Genomic DNA, 24,129 nt, shown 5'->3' on the forward strand with positions numbered 1-24,129 from the left:
ACCAACCAGCCACTGTGGCATGAGTTTGATCCCCATCCAGGGAGCTAACCCACATGGCACAGCAGACCTCTCCTGTCTCACCTGCTGCTCCCCTCAGCAGTGTATTTCAGTAGATCTGTCCTGCTCCCCACTCCTGTCTTTGGTGAATCCTTTCACCGCCCACTCCTCTGACCTGCACCCAGTTCTTATATGCATAAATAAATAAATGTTTCAAAAATGATGAAAATTGGGTTGCTTCTCTTTTGGGGGTTTATGCATTATTGAAATTATGAAAGTTACTGTGAAAATTTTTCTGGAATTTTCTGCACATGCTAATCATTTTATGAAAAATTCAATAAATATTGCTAAGTATGGTTTAGAATACTTTATAGTCTACTTAATGCATTCTACTAAATGATTCTCTATATTTCTTCTTACAAAGAATAGTATAAATTTATGTTGTCAACTTTCATGACTTCTCTTTGATTTCTCTTTGTAATATTACATATTGGTGTTACATTTTAAAATTGTTAAATATTGATTTCTAATTCTTAAAAGTAGGCAGTATAAAATGTGAATTAAAGTAAGAGTTCAAATGAAAGGAAAAGTGCAATTTTAGATGTATGGGTTTTATTTTTCCATATAAATGTAAGAGAGGGAGAGAAATATACTTCAACTTAATGACATACACTCATGAAAAGTATTTTAAAAGTAAAATTAAAGTTAAATAATATATTTAGTTACAATAAGTATAATGTAAATCTCTACTTTTTAAAATATACTTTTTAAAAAAATTATGCATACAAAACTGGGGTACAGGCCAGAGGTGTAGGGGTGAGAGGATTCACCAGAGACAGAGTAGGGAACAGAACACGCAGATTGACTAACATACACTCCTGAGGAGAGCAGCAGGTGACACAGGAGAGGTCTGCTGCACCATGTGGGGTCAGCTCCGTGGCTTGGATTCAAACTCATGCTGCAGTGGCTCCAGATAGCTTTATAGTGTTGTCTCTTAACCCCTTGCGCCACCAGGGAGACCCCTGTACTTTTTATAGTATTAAACTTTTTAGGTGAATGAAAATAGTTTTTTTTTATATTTTTGTAATTATGTAAATGATAATCATTTAACATAAAAAAAAATTAGGAATGAGAAGTAAGCATCCTGAAATGGCACAATAAATATCTTGATTCAACTGTCAACACATTTATTCATAAACACACAGGTGCATACATAATGTGACATAGATAGGATCACATCATATTATTTGTAAGCATTATGCAGTGCTTAACAGTCTTAAGCGGTCTCATATTTTTCTATATTCTGATACACCACACATATTTCTTCATTTCCAAACATGTATTAGGGGAGTATAATTGGGATGTTTTATGCAGCTTCCTTTACTCATGCAATGATACTATTTGATATATTACATCTGTAAGGTCAGTTTATAATTCTATAAAACTATATAGTAATTTATTTTCATATATTATAGTGGTTCAATTTTTGATATATTTCAGGATATCCCACAAATTTTCAGTTGTTTACTGTTCTCATCTTTTAGATTAATATTATAAAATACCATCTGTATATTTCTCAGCAGTTGGCACTTTATTCCTATATTATAGTTGCTCAAGAATAGAGATGCTGTATTAGATTTTAGTGGTGAATAAAAAGTACTGTATACAGATGTTGATAAATGATGCACCCCTGAAACCTAGTGTTATGAGTTAATATTCAATAAAAATGTTTATATTAAATTTTAATACTTCCTGATAGAAATGTAGTCTCAAAATCTTCCTTTTTTTTTTTTTTTTTTTTTTTTTGTGGGACCCTCGCTGGCGGCCGGGGAACGAGCAGGCGCTGCAGAGGCTGCGGGCAGCCTCACAGCCCAGCGCTCAACCGCTGCGCCACCAGGGGAAGCCCTGAAAATCTTCCTTTAAGACTATAATTTCTAACAGTTATGTGTGAAATTCATCCACATTCCCAAACTGATTACGTGGTCATCTAATTTTTTTCAAATGCTATAAATTGAAATTTTAATTTAATTGGTATGTCCCTGGCTATTAAATCAAGTATCTTATTTATACTTTTTGATCATTTGAATTTGCCTTTCTAGTCATAGTATTTGTTTATTTAGTAAGTGTGTTGCCGTACTAATATAAAAAAGTTACAAAAAGCCTTGCCTTTCCTGTTACTTGTATTAAAAATATTTCCCAATAGGGCCTCCCCGGTGGCGCAGCGGTTGAGCACTGCGTTGCGAAGCTGCCCGCCGCCTCTGCAGCGCCGGTTCGATCCCCGGCTGCTCCCCGGCCACCGGAGGAGGGTCCCACATGGTGTGCAGACCTCCCCTGCCACCCGCTGCTCCCCTCAGCAGTGTACTTCGGTCCTTCTGCCTGCTCTGCTCCCCACTCTGTCTCTGGTGAACTCTCTCACCCTCCCGCGCTTCTGACTGTACCCAGTGCTTGTATAAATAAATAAATCTTAAAAAAAAAAAAATTCCCACTAGGTAACCTGTATGTTAGCATTGTTTATGTTTTCCACAGTTATGGTTAAACATTTTGAAAGATGATTTATTTATATTCACTTTGTAGCTTGTAACATTGAAGTCTTGAGAAGTTGGCATTCATTCTTATATTATAAATGTAGCCTTTTTAATTCCCATACAAGCATTTTATTACTCAATATGTTAAAACGGTTCTGTAATGAGACTGGAATATATTTTTCTTCTATGTGCCATAAAGATACTCATTTTTTACTTCTGTAGTTGTTCAGTGACATCATCATTGCTTGTTATTTTCTGAATGATCTTTTTACTATTATCAAGAAATTAAAGTGTCATCATAAGCTGTGTTGACATATGACAAACTGAACTTTCATGATACTCTTTTTAAGCTGTTTGAGCTTAAGCTGTTTGAGCTCTTTTTAAGCTTTCTATACTAACAGAATGCAAATAGGATAAATGACATTTTTCCAAGAATATGCTATATATCTTTCTATTCTGATACTGTGCTATATATTTGAAAATCATTCTTCATATAGGTCCTGTATCTTTTTTATTAGTGAATATTAGTTTTTGGTTACTGTTATGAATTAAATACTATTTGCCATGGTTTGTGTTATTTGCTATAAGTAAAAAAAAATGGATTATTTAATGTTTATCTTGAAGCCAGATATTTTATCAAATTTTCATAAACTTAAGGTTATGATGCATTCTTATTTAAGATCTTTGCTTTTCATTTTTAAATTTAGTGTACATTTCTGTATGTATTTACATGGAATTTTTTTTTCCTAGCATGGATTTTTTGTATGGATCTTGAATTTTGTCAAGTAGACTTTTACATTTGATATTGAGTGTGACAAAAATATTCCTTTTAAAATAAGCTGAAAGTATTCTTTTAAAACTAAAAGCTAGCAGCTGGACAGGACAGCCTTTGAAAATTTGACAGATACTGCTATCAGTCAAACATCTAAATGATGGCAAATAATTTTTCATAAATGACTGAAATGAAAAGTAATGTGTGTTGCTATGGAAGAAACACAGCTGTATGATTATGCTGGAGTTTGGGGATGAAACAATCACAACAAAAACAAGTGCAGAGTCAATATTTCAGTTGTACTATCATAACAAGTATATAATTTAAAGTATAAATCAAATGTTGCAGTCATGAGTAAATTTTAGGTCTTTAAATCCAGTTATTTCTGATTCCAAAATGAAAAGAAACAAGATGTCAGATTTGTGTCCAATTTTTAAGAGTCCATATTTGCATTTTAAATGTAAAGTCACAGGGAATATTACAGAAAATTACATTTGAGAAGAGTGTGTGTGTGTGTGTGTGTTTGTGTCTGTGCAAATAAGAGATTGTTCATAGCTTGTCTGAAAAACTCCTTCATAATGAAACCAAGAGCCCATAAAATGAGCTTCACCCCCAAGTGATGTTCAGAGTAAAGGTTGTTTTCTTGTATTAGGAAGCAGTTTGCTCCATGCTGTTTTTGAGAAGGTGTCTTTTCACATGCTCAGTGATACTGTCCTGAGCAGCAACAGCAGGAGGTAGAATTGGTTTTCTATGTTTTCTTTGGCAGACAAGGCTATTGAAACTATGAAACTACAGTCAAGGGTCATATGATCCAAAGGACCAAATGGTGCCTTTGTTGTTTTTATTTATTTATTTTTTTTAATTAAAGCATGTCAGTTTTTTTCAACTTGATATTTGGATCCAAAAGTTAGGAAGGGAGAAAATTTTATTAGGGAAAAATAAATAAATGAATAAAATGATACTTATTCTGAAGTAAACTGGAAATGATGCAATTGTAAATAGTATACTGTTATAAAGGGAAAATAGTTATGTTATAATAAAACATGGGCAAAGTGCAATTTTTGTGAAATAAAAAGTAAACTAAAATTTTTAATTTGCCATATGAAATTAAGCAGTGTGTATTCTTAGATAAAAGAAACCCTAACTTATTTTAAAATTTTTTCAGAAAGTATCTTCCAAAAGAACTTGTCATTGAAACAATCACTATTCCAGAAATGATCCTAACATGACAATATTATATTGAAGCTTCACATTTTTTTTTAAGTTCATTCATCCAATACTAATAGAACCTACAATTCTTGTAGGCACAGTTCAGATGCTTGGGTGATGTCCAACATCCAAATAAGAATCCATTATCAAATATGTGACATAAAAATGATCAGGGAAATAAGAATAGAATGAATGATACATAGAATGATTTAAATGTGAAATTTGAACAAAGACCTTGAGAAGATATTAGCAATCTATATAATCATAGTGTATGTATATTTCATATACATATTTTCTATATGTCTAGTACTGATAAATTTAACAATTATACATATTTTCAACTACTGATATATGGATATGTATTTGGAAATTATAAGCAAAATAAAGGGTAGATAATTAGTATCAAGATGGTGGTATACATTATTTAAATTGCTCTAATTTTTAAGTAATCTTGGTCATAGTATCAAATCCCCTGTTCCTCAATTACTTCATTTGTAAAGATCTTATAATATCTGTTTTCTCCTTGGTTTAATTCTAAAAATGAGCATGATAAAAACAAAGTCTGCAATTACTAAATTTATATGAAAGAAAATTAAAAGTGGAATGAAATGAATTTATCACAATTAAAAAGCACAAATATAACTGGGATTCTTAAAAGCTTTGTTTCAGGAAAAATATTTTACTATCAGCCCTTTAACTGTGAAAAATAAAGATAAGGTATATGCAAATGTGAACAGGGATCAAGGAATAAGTTTCCTATATTCTTCCTGCACTCATACTGGTCTAGAGTTAGAACAGGATTCTAAGACACAAAACATATTTCTGTGATCCATATCATTGCTAATTCAAGTAGCACATTTCTGTGATCCATGTCATTGCTAATTCTGAGGATAGGAAGTTACTCTTATTTGAATTTGTAGCTAGTCATTGGCTTATGCTCTTGAGTTCAGTAAGCACTTGCTGAATAAACTTGAACGATTATTCCTTCCACTTGAGCTCACGTTAGAGCTATGGCAGCATTTAAAATTATAAGGATTGCACATAAAAAAATAAATTTTTCACATTAGAAGTGTATGTCCATAAGGCAGTGCCTATACATCTTATAAAAATCACTTTTCATTAATATATAAAATGTCATATATTCTATTTAAAACAATGATATATGTAACAGCAGTAGGGTAAATATTCAGTGTATTTAGATGGATTAACACATTCTGTAAGTAAAAGTACATATGTTAAAAAACTAGAATGTGTGAAACCATCAAAACTAAGGCATCTGGGAAAATGGCTACATATAATCCAAATTATAAAATATGAAAAGCTTTACTTTTATCAATGATGATCAATTTGGAGTTTGTTTTGGACAGCAAATGATATTACTAATTGCACATGTACTTTATTTAAGGATTTATTTTATTTATGCCTACAAGAGTTGGGACACAGGTCAGAGGTGCAGGGGTAGATGAGAGGATTCACCAGAAGTAGAGGAACAGAACAGGCAGATTGACTGAAATACACTGCTGAGGGGAGCAATGGACGAGACAGGTGAGGTCGGCTGCACCATGTGGATTAGCAACCTGACCAGGAATCCAACTTGTGCTGCAGTGGCTGGTGACAGCTTCATAGTGCTGAGACTTAACCCCTTGGACCACCAGGGAGGCTCAGTAACATTTATTTTAATGTAAAATATAAGTTCAGGAAAATGTAACCCTGCATTTGTAATCATACAAATGGTTAGGTTGTATGTAGTTAATGTAGTTGACTTGCAGATTGGATATAACCTTTTCCTGGTAGTTAAAGTAAATATGGAAATATGATCCTTTGGAGATATCTGTGCAAGAAGAAACAAAGCCCAAGCAAGACACAACCCACACCAAACACAAACAAGATTAAATTGATCTTTGAATAATAGGAAAAAACCATCAGATCAACAAATATTAACATTACAACCAGTGGGATCAGCATCTACAAAACTATATTATAGGTAAAAGAGCCTATAAAGAAATTACAATTACCTTGGTTGTGTTTGAGGGCTCTACTGTAGAAAATTATTTTGAGGAAAAACTCTGGGCTCCAGTTTTCATTTTTCTGCTAGTAATTTAACTTCTCTGCTGTTCATTGACTAAAAGTTTCATTTTGAGTATTTTTCCTCTGGTGTGTCTCTCTTCATTGCACCTCTAATAGCCACATTCAAGTTCACATGGGTGAGTGCACTAATAACAAGAATGACTGAGTTTATAAACATCTGACAAATCTCTGCAAAAGTTCACTGCTATAATTCAATGGACAGGTGGTTGAGTTAAACAAAATAAAAAGACTATGTTCAAAATAAGTTTATTCAATTAAGGCCTCAAGAGAAATGAGAAAAAATAATGTACTCTTTAGCAAGTACTGCTTTCAGAATAAAAGGGAATCTTACTGCTCTGCAAATGTCAGTGAAATATGTTTGCTGATAAAATTGAAAAATGACTTGTTTCCAGCAGTGTACTTCCTAAAATCCAACAAGATAGTTAACAATGATGTAATCATCATTAATATTATTTTATAAAATCCACTGGATTTTATTGACTATTTTGTATCAAGTAATTGTCCTTTTTTTCTCTCATTGTAAATTTTCATCTGGATCATTTCCTTTGACTAACGAACTTGCTGTTATATTCCAATATTTTAGGTAGACAACTTCTATTATAGTACAGATCTCCAAATCAAAGTATTCTGGGTATTACCCACATTTCTGATAGTTTCCTAGAGTGTTCCTTGGTGTTAATTTTCCATGTACAACAAAATGTCAGTCTTCATCAGTTTTGACTGTGAAAGTTGTTTCTGTCAGTGGGTACATAATCTTGAGTGTACATCTCTGTGTGTGAACAGCAGGAATAAAAATGGATGTGTAGTACTTCTGCTATATCTCTTAGAAGAAAACTTGATACAGAATGATGCTACTGTGACTGTCACTTCAAATATTGTAGTAAGAATTCAGTTCATGAGTTCCCTAAGTTGTCTGAATGAAATACTAGATGTTTCATTAAATGTATATACATTAGAGGTGTATAGGTTTATCTCAACAATCAATCAAGAAGTCATAGTAAAATGAGAAGTACTCCAAATATTTAAAATTTAAGTGTCTAGTCATTGTGATTATAATGAGATTTCAGTAATATCTCTTAATATGTATTCACTCTAGGTTTTTCTGTAGCTCAGAAGTAACACAGAAAGACAGGTACTTTTCTCATACTGATTGTGAAAGTTTCTTGAGAGAGAGGATGACATTTGCTTCCCTATGAATGAGAAAAATCCTATTATGATTTCAGCATAAATAAGAATTTAGCCTTCATAATGAATGTGAACACTATGCTGGCCTGTATGTACTAAATGACAAAGAATATAGCCCTTATTCACATCTCCTGTATTACTCTACTAGGACTGCCATAACAGAATGCTCAGGATGGATGATACTTCAATAATATAAATTTTTTTCTTATTGTTCTAGAGGCTGGAAATTCAAAATCAAACTGTTGGCTGGTTTAGTTTCTCCAGCGGTCTCTCTCCTTGGTTTGCAGATTACTACCTTCTCTCTGTGTCCTCAAAGACCTTTCTCTGTATACATGTAATTCAAGTCTCTCTCTTCATGAGGACATTAGTCAGTTAACCTTAATTACTTTCCAAAGGGCCTAATCTCCAAGTACAATAATAATGGGTGTCAATGTTTCAGCCTATTAATTTTGTGAGATATAATTCAATCCATAAAGCTCCCCTTCAGGAATGGTGGTCTCACTATGTAGCTAATATCATGGCTTCTGATATGGTTATTTTTTTTTTTTTTGCAAGGTGTGATCAATTTGCTCCTATAATATGATAATAGATTTGTTTCATTATTGAGGGCCTTGATAACTTGTAGATGTAACAACTTCTTTTTGAGTTTAGATTGAAGACTGAGAGAATATTTTCTACTAATGCTAGAAAAAATGCTTCATTTAATCTGATGAGAGATTATGCTGGCAAGCCAATTATGATGTCCTTATCCAATGCCTAAAGAAAACAAGCATTTCTAATTTAGAACTGAGTATCAAGCAGGAGGATCATGTGTTTTTTTTGTAATCTTAGTTGTGGCTTATCTAGAGCTGAAAAAGAATTCATTCAAAATACGCAGCCTATATCCTTGGGGTTTTTTTTGCTAATGCTTTTACGTAATTATGATGTTTTCAGAAAACAAAATATCTGCCAGGGTCTAATTTTATAACATATCTATGTGATGAATATCCACTAAATTTCTAGGGATATACTTTGAATAATGAATTTAGATTTTTGCTGAGGAGTTTTTTTTGATATATTTCACTCAACAAATTTATCAAGTGTCTATTGTTGCAAGGATCCTGTTCTTAAGTTGCATATTATTTGGACTCTAGGTACATTAATGAATATTTTAATAAGCATATGACTAAGTGCTAAAGCATTAAACTTTTTACTTATTGCTCATTTTTTCCCCTGTGGTTTCAGTTTTACGTATTATAATCCCCAAGACTTTTTTTTTTTTGGAGTCCAAAACAATAAAATCAATAGTAGTGTGCACATATTATGTACTCAACTAATATTGAAGACAATATCATTAGCTTTTGGACTACTTTCTCTCTAGTAGCCCATACTTTGCCTCATACCAAGTAATTTGGAAGGCACCTCTGCTCACCACTATACCACCAACACTGACTACCACGTAATTTGGAAACATATTAGAATCACTGTCCTACTGTATTTCATGTGACTTAAGTATTTTTTCGTTTTGTGTTTTCTGTGGACCTCAGGTGCAGAGGATTGAGTTAATTAGCCTCCTATTCACGGCACATTATCTTCATACTTCTGTGCAAGAAACCATTTTATTTTCCCTTCATTTTACAACTAATTATTTCTGTACTAGCTTCCCATGTCCTCACAAGTATGCATTTTCCATTTAATAAATAGTAAAGAGCAATGATAAGGTAACAACTCAGTTATCTACCTATTCAAATTGAGTAATTAAAGGGTGTGATTTCCAAAGGTCCACATTTTCCTCTGAAATCTGTGGTGAATTAAAATCATTTCAATAGTTTACTTTTCATCTTCCTTTTGCTAATGCAGGTTGATTATACCCTTTGTCAAAATAAGCAGTTAAAGAAACAGAACGATTATGCCAATTCCAGTTAGTACTATGCCAGGCAATATTTAATCTGTACTTTTACAGACAAAATGATTTGAATAATTTGCCAGTGGATTTCATTAATATAAGAGTATAAAAGTAACAACTTCGTTTTCTTTGTTACTGGTATATTATCTGCTTTGTATTATCTAGATGACTGACTAAACAATTGCCTATACCATTTCGACTTTAATTTATTTAGACCTTTCGTTTCTCAGACAAATAAAAACCCTAACAGATCAAAACAGAGAAATGAAGAATTTTGCCTGTTTATGCATGACTATAAAGTGCAAAATTAAAATTATGGATTGTTCTCTTAATGTATTAACATACTCTCAGAAATTGGATTTCAATACAATGTACAAATCGCATGCTTAAACAAGTACCAGTTATTATCTACAGCCCATACCTTTGTACAACATGAAGAAATGCATAAACTGAGATGTCATCTAGTTGTTTTACATTTAGGGACTGGGTTAAAATTGCATTTATACTTCCTATTTGGCAGAGGTACCTTATTGTAGAAAGAGATTGAGCTACACTCAGGCACACACAGTATTTTAAAATGCAATATGCCCAAAGTTAAACTTAGATAAAAGGTGAAAGCAATATGATCTAGAATACCAAGTCATTTGTAATTTCAGTTTAAGACTTTTATTTTTATTTTTTATTTTATTATTTTTTTAGAGCAGGAAGATAATTTAGATGCCAGCTGGCTGAACCCTTATAATTTTGTGGAATGGATGAAATGACTGTATAATGAATTATGTAAAATGAAGAATCAGAACATCATTCTTCATACCTGACTTTGGTCATTTGTCTATCTGGTTGTTGTAACTTAAATTTTTAATCGCACTAAAAATTACTAGCCTTCATGAGACATAATCAAATATATGCTTAGCTATCTATTGTCTAGGTTACTTGTGCTGGTTGATGAGGGAATAAGGATTATTAAACCACTTCCAAAATTATCCACATTAAAGTTTATGCTCATTTAAAAATCTAGACAACTTTAAACTATTATATAGCTTTAGAAAACAGACTTGTTTGATAGGAAGAATAATGTCCTTTGCATTTAGAATTGTACTCACAGGGCCTACCTGGTGGTGCAGGGGTTAAAGTCTCAGCACTATCAAGCTATCACCAGCCACTGCAGCATGAGTTTGATCCCTGCCAGGGCAAGCTAACCCACTAGGCACAGCAGACCTCTCCTGTTTCACCTGTTGTTCCCTTCAGCAGTGTATTGCAGTAGATCAGCCTATTCTGCTCCCCACTTTGCCTCTGATGAATCCTCTCACCCCACACCTCTGGCCTGTACCCCAGTTCTTCTATACAAAAATAAACAAAAAATTTTAAAAAAGAACAGTTACAGATGTAATACAGGGTGTTCCCATATGCCTCTCACCCAGTTTAATCTTAACAATTTACATTTCCATGGTATATTTGTCAAAAGAAAGAAGTTGCTATTGCTATATTACTATTAACTAAATATTGACTTTGTTTGGGTTTTGGTAATTTTTCCCTTAAGTTCCTCCTTGTTCTCTGGGATCCAATCCAAAGCGATACTTTCTCTGACTTTCCTTATTCATGACCTCAGTAGTTTTGTAGAGTAATGGTCAGATATTCTGTAGATGTCCTCTAAATAATGTGTGATTTTTTTTCCCTAATTAGACAGAGTTTATAGGTTTTTGGGAAAATATCAGAGTTACAGAACCTTACTCCTAATTTTTTTTTTAAATCAGAGATTACATAAAATTCACATAATGTGATTGTTGCTGTCCAACTTCCTCACTTGGATAATACTGAGCTTATTAGGTTTTTCTATTAAAAACAATAATATTTACTATTCCTATTCTATTCTTTGAAATAGAGACTATTAAATTCCAATTGCTAGAACAGGAATTAATCCGTATATTGTTTGGGATTATTTAAGAAAGATTTCATAAATCATGTTTAAAAGAGCAAAAATTTAAAATTTTAAGTATTTTGAAAGTATAAAATAATGCTGATAAGATTGAATTCCCTGTATTAACACTTTTCAAACTCTTTCCACATGAATTTTCTCTAATATATTAGGTGCTGCTAAGAACTGTTTTCCTATAGTCTACTAATCATAACACACTTAAACTTGAGCATGAAGTTGATGTCACAAGAAATGTTGCTCATATAAATATAGAGAAAACCTATGAATTAGAAAGGAGATAAACTACATAATTTAAGAAAAACCACCACAAATAATCACAATATAAACATGTATGCATCAAACAACATGGCCTATGACTGTGTCAAACAAAATGACAGAATTGCAAAGTAGTTTTTAAAAATTGACAGGTATGGCAAGATAGCCTTATGAAACACCAATAATACTATAAAAATATGGAATATCATATTTAGTAACTTTGAAGTAATATTTGTAGAACTCCATAAACTGCCCCACTCAGTGTTGAAAGCTATGTTTCTCAAACTTACATGGACTATGTATAAATTTGAGTAGGCGTCTACCACCTAACTTAGAAATGCTGCTTTTAAGGTATTTATCCAAGAGAATTGAAAGCATATCTTTACAAAACACTGTATTCCAAAATGCATCACAGCACCATTCAAAATCACCCAAAACTGAAAACTCATCCATTAACATTCCCACTGCCCATCTTCTTTTATTTAAACATACATCCTCCAAATCAACTTCCCTTCCTTGATCATTCACCAGTAGGTCACTGAATTAAGATGTTGTTGCATATGCAAACTTTGCAATTGGACTCAGTAATGAAATGGAAAAGATTATTGCTATACTTGATCACGTGACAGCAACTCAGAAGTATGCTAAGTGAAAGAAGACAGATGCAAAAGACTATATTCAGTATGATTCCATTTATGTGAAACACTGGAAGTCAAAACTGGTGACAAGTTATAGATCATTGGTTGCCAAGGGAAGGAAATGACTGAAGACTTTCAAGGAAAATTTTGATGTGATGATAATATTCAGTACAATGATTACTATGATAGTTACTCAGACATATTTCACAAAACTATTTGAAAAAGGCACTTAAAATAGTTGAATATTTTATGTAAAATGTGTCTTAGGCATTTTGATTAAAAACAAAACAAAATTGCCCAACTAGGTTATTACTATTATTTCACTCTGAAACATATTAAGAGATTGAATATATTCCATGTTCAGAATGATAATGTAATGAGAAATTAATGACATTCTGTTATCAATTTTTACTTCAAATATTGTTTCCACATCCAGAAAGGAAAAGCTTTCTTTCCAAATAATTTAGTATTTAGTTTAGTATTTCATTACCTCTTTAGGTAACAAAATCATTGTAGGCTTGAATTTGTGCTCCTGTATACCTCATCCAATAACATCCACACTACTCAGCTTCTTTTATTTAAACATCCAAACACCAAATCAGAGTTTGACTGCCCTGACTGCCAAAAACAGTGAAGTTGTTGGTGTTTTATTGGGAATGGGACCAATGTAACTCAATCTTGCTGTTATTTTATAGACATTTTGGAAGGGAGGGTTGAGACTAAACAAATTACATCTAAATTTGTTTATCCACTATGTTATGGTAAGCTTTGATACCTGGAGGGTGTTTCATTCTACACCAAAGACTTTGAGATATAGCAATCAAAACTAGTTAGTACAGGGCCTCCCCGGTGGCGCAGCGGTTGGGCGCTGGGTTGCGAAGCTGCCCGCGGCCTCTGTAGCGCCGGTTCGATCCCCGGCTGCTTCCCGGCCCCCAGAGGAGGGTCCCACATGGCGCGCAGTGCACTTCGGTCCTTCTGCCTGCTCTGCTCCCCGCTCTGGCTCTGGTGAATTCTCTTACCCTCCTGAGCTTCTGACTGTACCCAGTGCATGTATAAACTAAAACAAACAAACAAACAAATAAAACAAATAAATAAATAAATAAATAAAAACATGCCTCTATAAAAAAAAAAAAAAATCTAGTTAGTACATTTCTATCCCTTCTATTTTTTGAGGCAAATAAAAACAAACTATTTAGAAGTTGGAAAAATGTCAGAAAAAAAAGTGTAGCATGTTTTGGCCCCATCTGAAAAGTGAGTATTGTCTGCACTAGAAATCCAAATAATTCCCACTGAACTTCACTTAATGTACTATCTGCAATCATATGTACAGTGGTTAAAAAAGAAACCAGGGATTGAATGTGGTGTCAACTGTCAAAAGGAGTTTAAAAGCAGATAAATAATATATTGGATGATTAAAACAAAGTTCAATGATTCTATTGACTATGGAAATGGGAAGGAAGGAAATCATTAAATGGATCAATAATACACTGAAGAGAAAAAAAACTATTTAGATTTTCTTTTAAAAATCCGATATCTCAGTACTCAGTACACTGATAAATCATAAATAAAATATGTGCTCACGTTCCTAAGTCCTATGGTTCTATACTGCTAACGTGAAACCAGATATTCAATAATAGACTTATTATTGCTTTTGTAATCACTTAATATTGAGTTCATGCTCTTTATTCCTTGCTAGAAATATTGAATGAAAAGAGAATGGAGGGAATATCATAGGAAGGCATTTATTTAAAATCCACTAAGTCTGATTTTAATACATAATATCTAAATTTAATATCTCAAACATCTAGGAATATTTCTCATTTCTGAGTTTTTTTGATAATGTTCTGGTTCTTTAATCTTCTTAATCATGACAGTTTTTAATTCTATGTCTGACAGTTAAAAGGGCTCTTCATGTCTTTGTGGTTTGGTCCTAGAGCTTTGTTTTCTGTCTGTATTGCACTGTACTTCTGGGGATTTGCTTGGCCATTGGTATTTTTCTTTCTCCCCATTGCACATGAGATTTGATTGTTGGAATTTTTGTTGTGTGGGAGTCCCTCTCTCCCAATGTTCTGGGTATTTACCTGACTGTGGAAACAATTGCTGGATGAGATCCAGAGTGGTGCTAGGCCTTAAGCTGAGAACTTCCAGGCCTTGTTCTTTTTCTTTTCTTTTTTTTTTTAAAGATTTATTTATTTATTTATACAAGCACTGGGTACAGTCAGAGGCGTGGGAGGGTGAAAGAATTCACCAGAGCCAGAACGGAGAGTAGAACAGGCAGAGTGACGAAGTACACTGCTGAGGGGAGCAGCGGGTGGCAGGAGAGGTCTGCATGCCATGTGGGACCCTTGCCCAGTGGCCGGGGATCGAACCAGTGCTGCAGAGGCTGAGGGCAGCTTCGCAACCCAGGGCTCAACCACTGCACCACTGGGGAGGCCCACTTCCAGGCCTTGTTCTATTGGCCAGGAATATTGGGAGGGTGCTGGGTCCAGAGGCCAAGTTGCTGGGACCTCACCCCACTGTGGGGTAGCAGCTCTGAGTCTGGTTCTTTACCCTGGAAAGCTATTTCTAGGGAGCTGCAAAGGGACTTGCTAGAAAGGCTGAGTCACAAAATTCTCTTTCACATCAGAAAAATGGAAGAACAGAAGAAGCTAGTGTGTGTGTGTGTGTGTGTGTGTGTGTGTTCGGGGGGAGTTGTAAAGTTCTTAACTAGTTATAAGTTTAATCTCAAGAAATCACTGAAATTAAGATTTAAACTGAAATAGCATGTTTGCATAATCAGTAAGAGGAAAAAATGGTGAAGAACTTCTCAGATGAATTAAGCACAAGAGCAAGTCAGGTAACTATAAGAGAGGCTGTTTAGTTGTATGTTCCATGTGTCCATGTATGTTTAATTTCTTTTCCTGGAGAAGTTGTCTTCTAAAATTTATCTCTGTTTAATCTCAAATGTAGATTTTCATCAGCATTAGAGTTAGAATTTAAACATGCTTTATTCAACCACTAGATGTGTAAATATCAGGAATGATTACAAGGATTTATTTTGTCAATGCTTAAAATATAACAAGCATGACACAAAATCCTCTATGACTTTAACTGTGTTTATAAATGCATTGGAAGTTGCAGGTTAAATATATTAGTGTTAAGTTTAACATTGTGCCTATTTTATAGTAGTTTGTATATGATTCTCATTTCACTTTTCCTCGTATGTCCTACAGATTCAGTTTTGAACAGATCATTGTTTTTATAATAAAAAAACTATCTAAAAATGATTTTTTAATCTGTCCTCATCTTTTGGCAGACACACACATATATTTCTTCTTCTCTTAATGGGAAAGCTCATATCTTTTCATCTTTCTTCCTACTCAGCCCCAACATTCAGTCAGTTACCAAGGCACTGTCAAATGCTAAAATACCTCTTTTATCTCTGCTCCCTTCTTTCTATTCCCACTGCTATTGCTTTGTTTCAGTACATTCTCAGTTTTCTGGGGGAATGTTAAAATAGCCTCCCAACTGGTTTCCTTGGTTCCAATCCAGCTCTACCTCCTGCTTTTCCCTCAATTCCTCTTCAAGCTGCTGCCCAAAGGATTTCTCTAAAACACAATTGTGGTCATACCATTGTCTTGATTAAAAAATCTGATGTTTTTCATTTCTTACTAGATTAGACATTTTATCATATCACCCAAAATCTTTACACAATTGAGTTTCAATGTGCTTTTGCTGATTGCTTTTAACCCTAATCCCAGAACACATGTATGCACAAGCACACTCACACATGTATTATACCTTAGAGGATTCAGCTGTACTATTTGCCATGTTTCAAACATTCCTTGCACTTTCATTTGTTTGCATTTGTCTTCCTGGCATGTTTTTCTATTCTAAGTCTGGTGAATTCTTATATATTCTCCAAAACAGTTTGAAAATTGCTTTTCTCATGGCACACACAAATATTAAGCACACTTGTAATGCCGCCCATAGTGTTCTAAATATGTAACTCTTATTTTTCCACCATATAATAAACTGTTCTTTGCTCCTCTTTGCCATTTAAAGATAGCAATGCAGTTAGAGCCTAGGAGATGACTATATCTTATTCACCTTTATATCTGCATGTACTGAAATGTATATATCATATAGAATTGCACTTTCAACAATCTGAGTTAAAATGGGAATAAACAATTACCATTAGGTAAAACTCATTTGTTTATAGAGTTTATAATGTTTCTTTAATAACTATGGTTAACTGGACATTGCCATCCATTGTGATGTGGATTGCTATTTTGTGGTCTTTCCCTAATTCATTACTTGACACAAAACAGTCAGATTTAAGTCCCACATCTTCATTGAAAATATTCCCCCATGGGTCTCCAATGACAAGACATAATTACTAAATCCAATTGTCCCATGGCCTTCATTTTTGCTAATATCTATTTTACAGTCATTTTTTCTTAAATATACTTCTGTGTTTTAATTTCTTTTTTAAAAACATTTTAATAATTCACAAAGGAGAAACTTCGAAGCATTACCTTTCTTTTTTTTTAAAGATTTATTTACTAAAGCATCTAAGAGCTGGGGTGTAGGTTCAGGAGGTGAGAGAATTCACCAGAGACAGTGGGAAGCAGAACAGGCAGATCTACTGAAATACACTGCTGAGGGGAGCAGTGGGTGAGACAGCAGAGGTCTGCTGCACCATGTGGGTAGCTCCCTGGCCGGGATCAAACTCATGCTGCAGAAGCTGGAGGTAGCTTGATATCTGAGACTAATCCCTGTGCCACCAGGGAGGGCCAGTACTTGAGTTTCTTAAGAACTTAAATTTATTTTTTTTTTCTCTTGATGATTCCCTACAACTCCTATACTAGAATTTCTCTAATAGGACCATCACATGTCAGTCTGCTTTGAGGATTTCAATTTTTTTTTTACTCTAAATGTTGATTATTACTTGAGCTTCTCTTCTGTATACTCTGTCATGACTTGTCTTCAAAACAGTCCTTGTCCAATAGTCCTCAGTATTGCAAGGCAAATAATTTTTGTGTTAGTTTTACATTCTTAAAGAAATTAACTAGCTGTCATTTAAAAAATGAAGCAAATTAGTTTACATTGTGATTTATGATTCGGAAGCATAGCATAGGATTACACCTCTTCAGATGTATGTTACCACACCACACCTACCATCAAGGCACACGTAGTCCCTCACTGTAGACCACTGGGATCCTCCCCAACTGGTTGCCTCATTTCTACAGTCAGACTTCTGGGGTTTCTTACTGGTTTGGTTTTGTGTGACTCATTGTTTTGTTTCTCTGTATTCCACATATAAGTGAAAAATATTTGATACTTGTCTTTCTCCTTCTGACTTATTTCACTTAACATTATCTCCTCCAGTTCCAGCTTGTCACAAGTAGCAAAGTTCATTTTCTTTATAGCCAAGTAGTATTCCATTTTATATACACACAATGACTTTTTAAAAGGATTTATTTTTTATTTATTTGTGCATACAAGAACTGGGGTACAGGCCAGAGGTGCAGGGGGTGAGAGGATTCACCAGAGACAGAGTGGGGAACAGAACAGGCACATCTACTGAAATATACTGTGAGGGGAGTAGTGGGTGAGACAGCAGAGGTCTGCTGTGCCATGAGGGTCAGCTCCCTGGCTGGGGATTAAACTCAGACTGCAGTGGCTGGCAATAGCTTGATAGCACTGAGACTTTAACCCCTGCGCCACCAGGGAGGTACCACACAACAACTTATTAAATGCACTCATTAGTCCTTGAGCACATAAGTTTTCATAATTTGTCTTTTGTAAATAGTGCTGCAGTGAACAGAGAGTGCTTGTATCTCTTTGAACTAGTGTTTTTATACTCTTTGGATTGATATCTGGGAGTAGAGTTGATGGATCATATGGCAAATCTATTTTTAATATTTTGAGGAAGCTCCATACTGTTTTCCATAAGACCTGGGCCAGCCTACCTTCCCACCAACAGTGTGTAAGGGTTCCTTTATCTCCACACCCTCCCTGACACTTGTCTGGACTTTTTCATATGAGCCATTCTTGTACATGTGAGATGTTACCTCATTGTGGTTTTAGTTTGCGTTTCCCTGATAAGTGATTATGATCATTTTTTTCATGTACTTGTTGGCCATCTGTTTACGTTTTTTGGTTAAATCTGTTTATCTCTTTTGCCCATTTTATTTTATTTTATTTTTTGGGGGGGGGTATTGTTATTTGTTTCCTTTCGGTTGAGTTGCATGAGGGTTTTTTTTTGGTTTGTTATAATTTGAATATCAGCCCCATTTCAGATACATGAAACGCAAATACTTCCTACCACTCGGTAGGGTGTATTTTTGTTTCAGTAATATTTCCTTTTGCTGTTCAAAAGCTTTTTGGTTTGATATATATTCCCACTTATTCATAATATCTTTTGTTTCTCTTGCTATTGGAAACAAACCCACCGACATTACTCAAGCTTATGTTGTATATAGTTTTGCCTCTATTTTCTTCTATGTATTTTATATTTTACATTATTTTATATTTTACATTTGTATTGTTTTTTTTGCATATGGTATTAGATAGTGGTCCAGATTGATTTTTTTGCATGTGACGATCTAGTTTTTCCAGTAATTTTTGTAAAGTATACATCCAGTAAATTCAATTTCCTGCTGCTAGTGGTGAAACAGTTTGTTTATGTAAATTTTTTATGAAATATATATCCACAAATTGATATAAGTACAAATAGTGAGTACATGGAACCTTCCTCATGACTCATAATTATAGTAACCCCCAGCACCTATGACCCTTCCAAGTTTTCCCCTTTTGCATAACAGTATATGTTAAAATGCTCTAGATAATACTTTTTCTTTTCTTTTTTTTTTGTTATCTTTACAATTATAATGTTATTTCCATGAAGATAGGAACCTTTAACCTCATCTATTTTATTCACTGCTGTGAATAGAAAAGTTCCTTATATGCAGCAGGACCTCAGTTCACCTCCCTAAAATGAGCAAATACAAGACTGTTGTACCCAGAATGTCAGTTCTTAAAACTATCAAATTTTATTGGTTCCCCTGTGCCTTAACACCCTAGTCTCTTTCTTGACAATATTTTTCAAATGGTAAAAATCCAAAGCAAAGTTTTACGTTGTTAATGAATTTCATTAGAAATTGATCCCTGAAATCTGAGGCTGTACTGATTCTAGTTTCTTCATCTGCAGTCTTGAGTCCCTGTGCCCTCGATGACTGATGATACTTTTGCAGGGCTGGTCTTGTCTTCCACTACCACCTGCTGTATGGTGCTACATTGCTGCTTGCACATCTCGCTGTCCTGGCCATTTGTGTCTGCATTCCATGGCTTTGTCTCTCTATGTTTCTGGACTCAGATATAACAAAACATTCAGGCCCCTGTGCTAGTAATGTTGTGATTATTTATGAGTATAAAATAGCAAATAGCACTTTCTTTAATAAAGACTAAAACAGTGAACAGTTCAAGTAGGTAGTATAAACAGTATAAACAATTGGGTGATGAATTGGCAGAGGTGACAGTAGTAAACTTACTCCCCTTTTATAAATCTAGAGAAATTATTAAAGAATACTGTAGCAATTTAAAATTTAAAACTTTATATATCATTCAAATATGTTTAAATATATCACATGGTCTGACAGTTATAACATTGTCCTACATACAAAACAAAAGTAAAAACTTTTCTCAACAATGACCACAGTAAAGGAAACAGAAATCACATCTCAACATTTCTCAGGAAGAATTAGAGAAATGCAAACTATTAGAATGGACATAAAATTATCTACCACACCAATGACTGAAACTTTTGAAAGGGGAGAACTGCAAGATGAGGTATTTTATTTTTTTAAGATTCATTGATTTATGCATATAAGAACTGGGTTACAGGCCAGAAGTGCAGGGGGATGAGAGGATTAACCAGAGCAGAGTGGGGAGCAGAACAGGCAGATGTACCAAAACACACTGTTGAGGGAAACAGCGGGGGAGACAGGCAAAGTCTGCTGCAGGATATGTGGGTTAGCTCGCTGGCTGGGGATCAAATTTGTGCTGCAGTGTCTGCTGAGCACTTCATTGTACTGATACTTAACCCCTTATGCCACCAGGGAGGCCCATGAGATGAGCTATTTTAAATGTCCAATCATGAAAGTAAAATTCAGATGTCAGCTGAGACATCCTTCCTTAGAGAGTCAGATGAAATCTATTTGAACCACATTGCATATTAAAGGTAACTGGAGTGGGGAAAGAGGGATTGAGGTAAAAATCAGGGGGTTGCAATTGTATGGGGAATATAAAAATAAAAAAGAAATAAAAAAAAGGTAACTGGAGACCTTCCAGTTATGCTGGAGATTGAAGTGTAGTGTAATGAATGGTAGAAGGTGTTTGAGCCACATTCATTTCTAAATTCTACTTCCGTAAAATTGAGTCGGGATCATGTAATCTTCTCAACTGTGTACCCATCCTGTCACTGATGGTTTCAGAAGTCTTTCCTTTGATTTCCCCTGCCAAACATCACTCACCCAATGTGTGTGTGTGTGTGTGTGTGTGTGTGTGTGTGTGTGTGTGTGTAAAGCAGAATGTTCTTGAAGTTTGGGACACTAGCAAACTTGTCCATAATAAATTTTCTGACTTTATTTTTCCTGTAAATACTTCCTTCATGTATTTCCTTTCTCCACTATTTTCTGGATCTTTGTCACTCTGAAGAACTGAAACTAAATTGTATCATCTTCATTACATAAAGTCATTTCACTTTCTACTTCCACACAGTATGTTAGTTGCCTTCTGTGTAACTCTGAATTTGCCAGTTGTGCTATTCTACTAATAAAAGACAACAGAACACAGAATGGGGGATTTTGAGATGCCCTCCTTTTCTTATACATCATTCACTAACCTGGTAGAGGAAAAGTGAATAGGCATATTTAATATTATTAACCCTCTGATTTTAGTATTCTGCATAGAGAATAGAAGTAACTGAATTTAGCTTTTTTTTCCAAATTAGTTTCTTTTATTGCTGTCCTCATAGCTGACAGAGATGCATTCCCGATAGTAGTAATGACTAGGGCATTTATTGAGCTCCTTAGTAGTTATGCATGTTCTTAAGTAGAACTATTAGTGGGTTAATATGAAAACTGAGGCAGATGTTAACTAGCCTCATTTCAAGACATGGAATCTAATCTTCAAATACATATTTTTACCATTATACTCTATTTTACCTGAGATTAGAAGAAATATGAGTTTGATTACTTGTTTGATATCTGCTCATAGTGATTTAGAACACTTGTACCCAACCTTGATATTTTTAGCCACGTTCACCATGCCGTTAACATTTAATTGCTAGGACTTTAGTGTCATGGACATCACTCCTTCAACTAAATCAAAACATTTGAAAGGTGGAATATATACATATAGTAGACTTACAGCCATTTTAAGTAATATTAAAAAGTAAAATACCATGTGGAATTTATCTCGGACTCTTCGTTTAGTCTGGGTGCAGGATGAAAGGATGTAACCAATTTTCTCCCTTTTTGAAAATATCAAGTGTATCTCTGTTCTCCTACTATTACCTCATGGTATACTGTGCCCTAGTTCTTTAATTCACATTATTTCTTCTACTTCTGTTATTCCAATTACTAATATATTACAACTTTTGAAATTGTCCTACACTTTAGACATAGTGCCTTTTAGTTGGGGAAGTTACTATTTATTGATGTTTCAAGCTCACCTGTACTTTCTTTAGCTGTGCACAGTACACTGATGATTCCATTAAGGAATTCTTAATTTCTGATGATTGTTTTTAATTTCTAGTCTGTTTTTTAAATTTTCTTAGTTCCCTAATGTTTATTTGCAATACTCACCTGTGACTGCCCAAGGTCTATTTTTGCTATTACAGTCGTTAACATACTAAGATATTTTACTCACCACCATGCCTTATCCCTTTTGACCTTTTCTTTTTTCTTCCCCCTTAACCTTAGAAGTTTTATTAGTGACTGCTAGTTTTTATAAGTATTGTACTATGTAAAATCACCTTTGTGTAAATGTCCAATATTTATCTTTGTCGTTCTGACTTTACTACCCTAATCCCCTCAAATTGCTTTCATTTTATTGTAAATGTCAACATCACATCTTTCTTAATGGCTGAATAGTATTCCACAGTGTGGTTATACAGCGTTTTGATTCAATCTTATACATTTTGACTGCTTCCATTCCCTTGATATTGTAAGTAGTGCAATGACAAACTTTGTAGAGCATATAATTTTTGATTTGATGGATTCACCTTGTTTGGATAGCTGCTCAGCAGTGGGATTACCAGGTCATATAGTATATCCATTTTTATTTTTTTACACGCCCCACAGGCACCTGGGGGGGGCCCACCACCTCTTCCCTGCATGCGCAGGGGAGGCGGGGGTCTGGAGGAGAGAATGAAGGGGGAGACCTTGCCCCCCCATTTTTATTTTTTTAAATGTAAATCAAGATCATTTTTCAAAATGGTTGAGCCAGTATAAATTCCCACCAAAAGTGTGCCTAGAGTTCCTCTTTCTTTGTATCCTCGCTAGCAAGCATTTTTTTCATGTGTGCTATTTTCATGCATGTGTGATATCTCATTGTACTTTTAACTTGCGACTCATTAAAAGTGATGAACATTTTTCCATCTATCTATTGGCCTCTGAATAAATTATAGTTATTTAAAATCTGTCTGACAATTTATGTCATCTTGATTGCCTCTAAAAGTTACTTTTCTTTAGGCTGGCTTTCCTTTGTGTTTTTGCATGCCTTATTTTTTCTTGAATTTCAGTTATATTTTCTTATATAAAACATTAGTAAATAGGCTTTTAATGTTAAGGCATATGATAATCTGTCTAGGCACCAAGCTGTATTTAATATCCACTATTTAATACAGCAGGTGCCAATAGTTTCAAATTTCATAGTATCTTCTATTTGTTATGCATCCTGAGTTTTTTCTTACCTAGATACTTCTCTGAGAACATCTGTCTTAGCTCTTTCAACTGTAACTCACTATTACTGTATTTGAGCCCTTTGAGTTGCTGGTAAGGTGCTAGGGAGGTGGCATGTTCTATAATTTTCCCATTGAATATCATTTTTCAGTGGGATTGTATCTCAAGGTTGTGATATTTACACATGCTTCACCACTGGTGCCACAATATCCCCTGCCCACTAAAGCTCTGATTTCTTTCCCTATCTTCAATTTCCCCAGCCTTCAGTTTTTCCAAATTATTTCTAGCAGCCCTGACAGCCTAAATATTTATTTATTTTGGGGTGATACAGAAAGATTGGGGGGCACTGGAGTCTGAGGAATTAAACTTATACTCTGGAGAAAGTTATGGAAAAGTATTTTCCCTGTAGAATAGGTATTAATAATGGAGAGCAGTCTGGGTATATTTTATAGACATTACTCTTCTCATGCCCTTGACATTACCCTCAGGAAATCTGCACCAGAATCTTTAGGGTTTTTGGATTTAAAGAATATGGAGATGTGGGAAATCCTTAAGCTCTCGGTTGCCTTGATGAATTTCTGTTTCAGAAGCTTGTCAAAATTATAATTTCAGTGTTCTTCATGTTTATTACTTCAGCAACTTCTCTTCTAAGAGAAGAGAACTTCTTTTCTACTAAGAAGATTTTTGTTG

Source organism: Talpa occidentalis, unplaced genomic scaffold (genome assembly GCF_014898055.3).
Source record: "Talpa occidentalis isolate TD23 unplaced genomic scaffold, MPIMG_talOcc4v2.1 talOcc4.11, whole genome shotgun sequence".
NCBI lineage: Eukaryota > Metazoa > Chordata > Mammalia > Eulipotyphla > Talpidae > Talpa > Talpa occidentalis.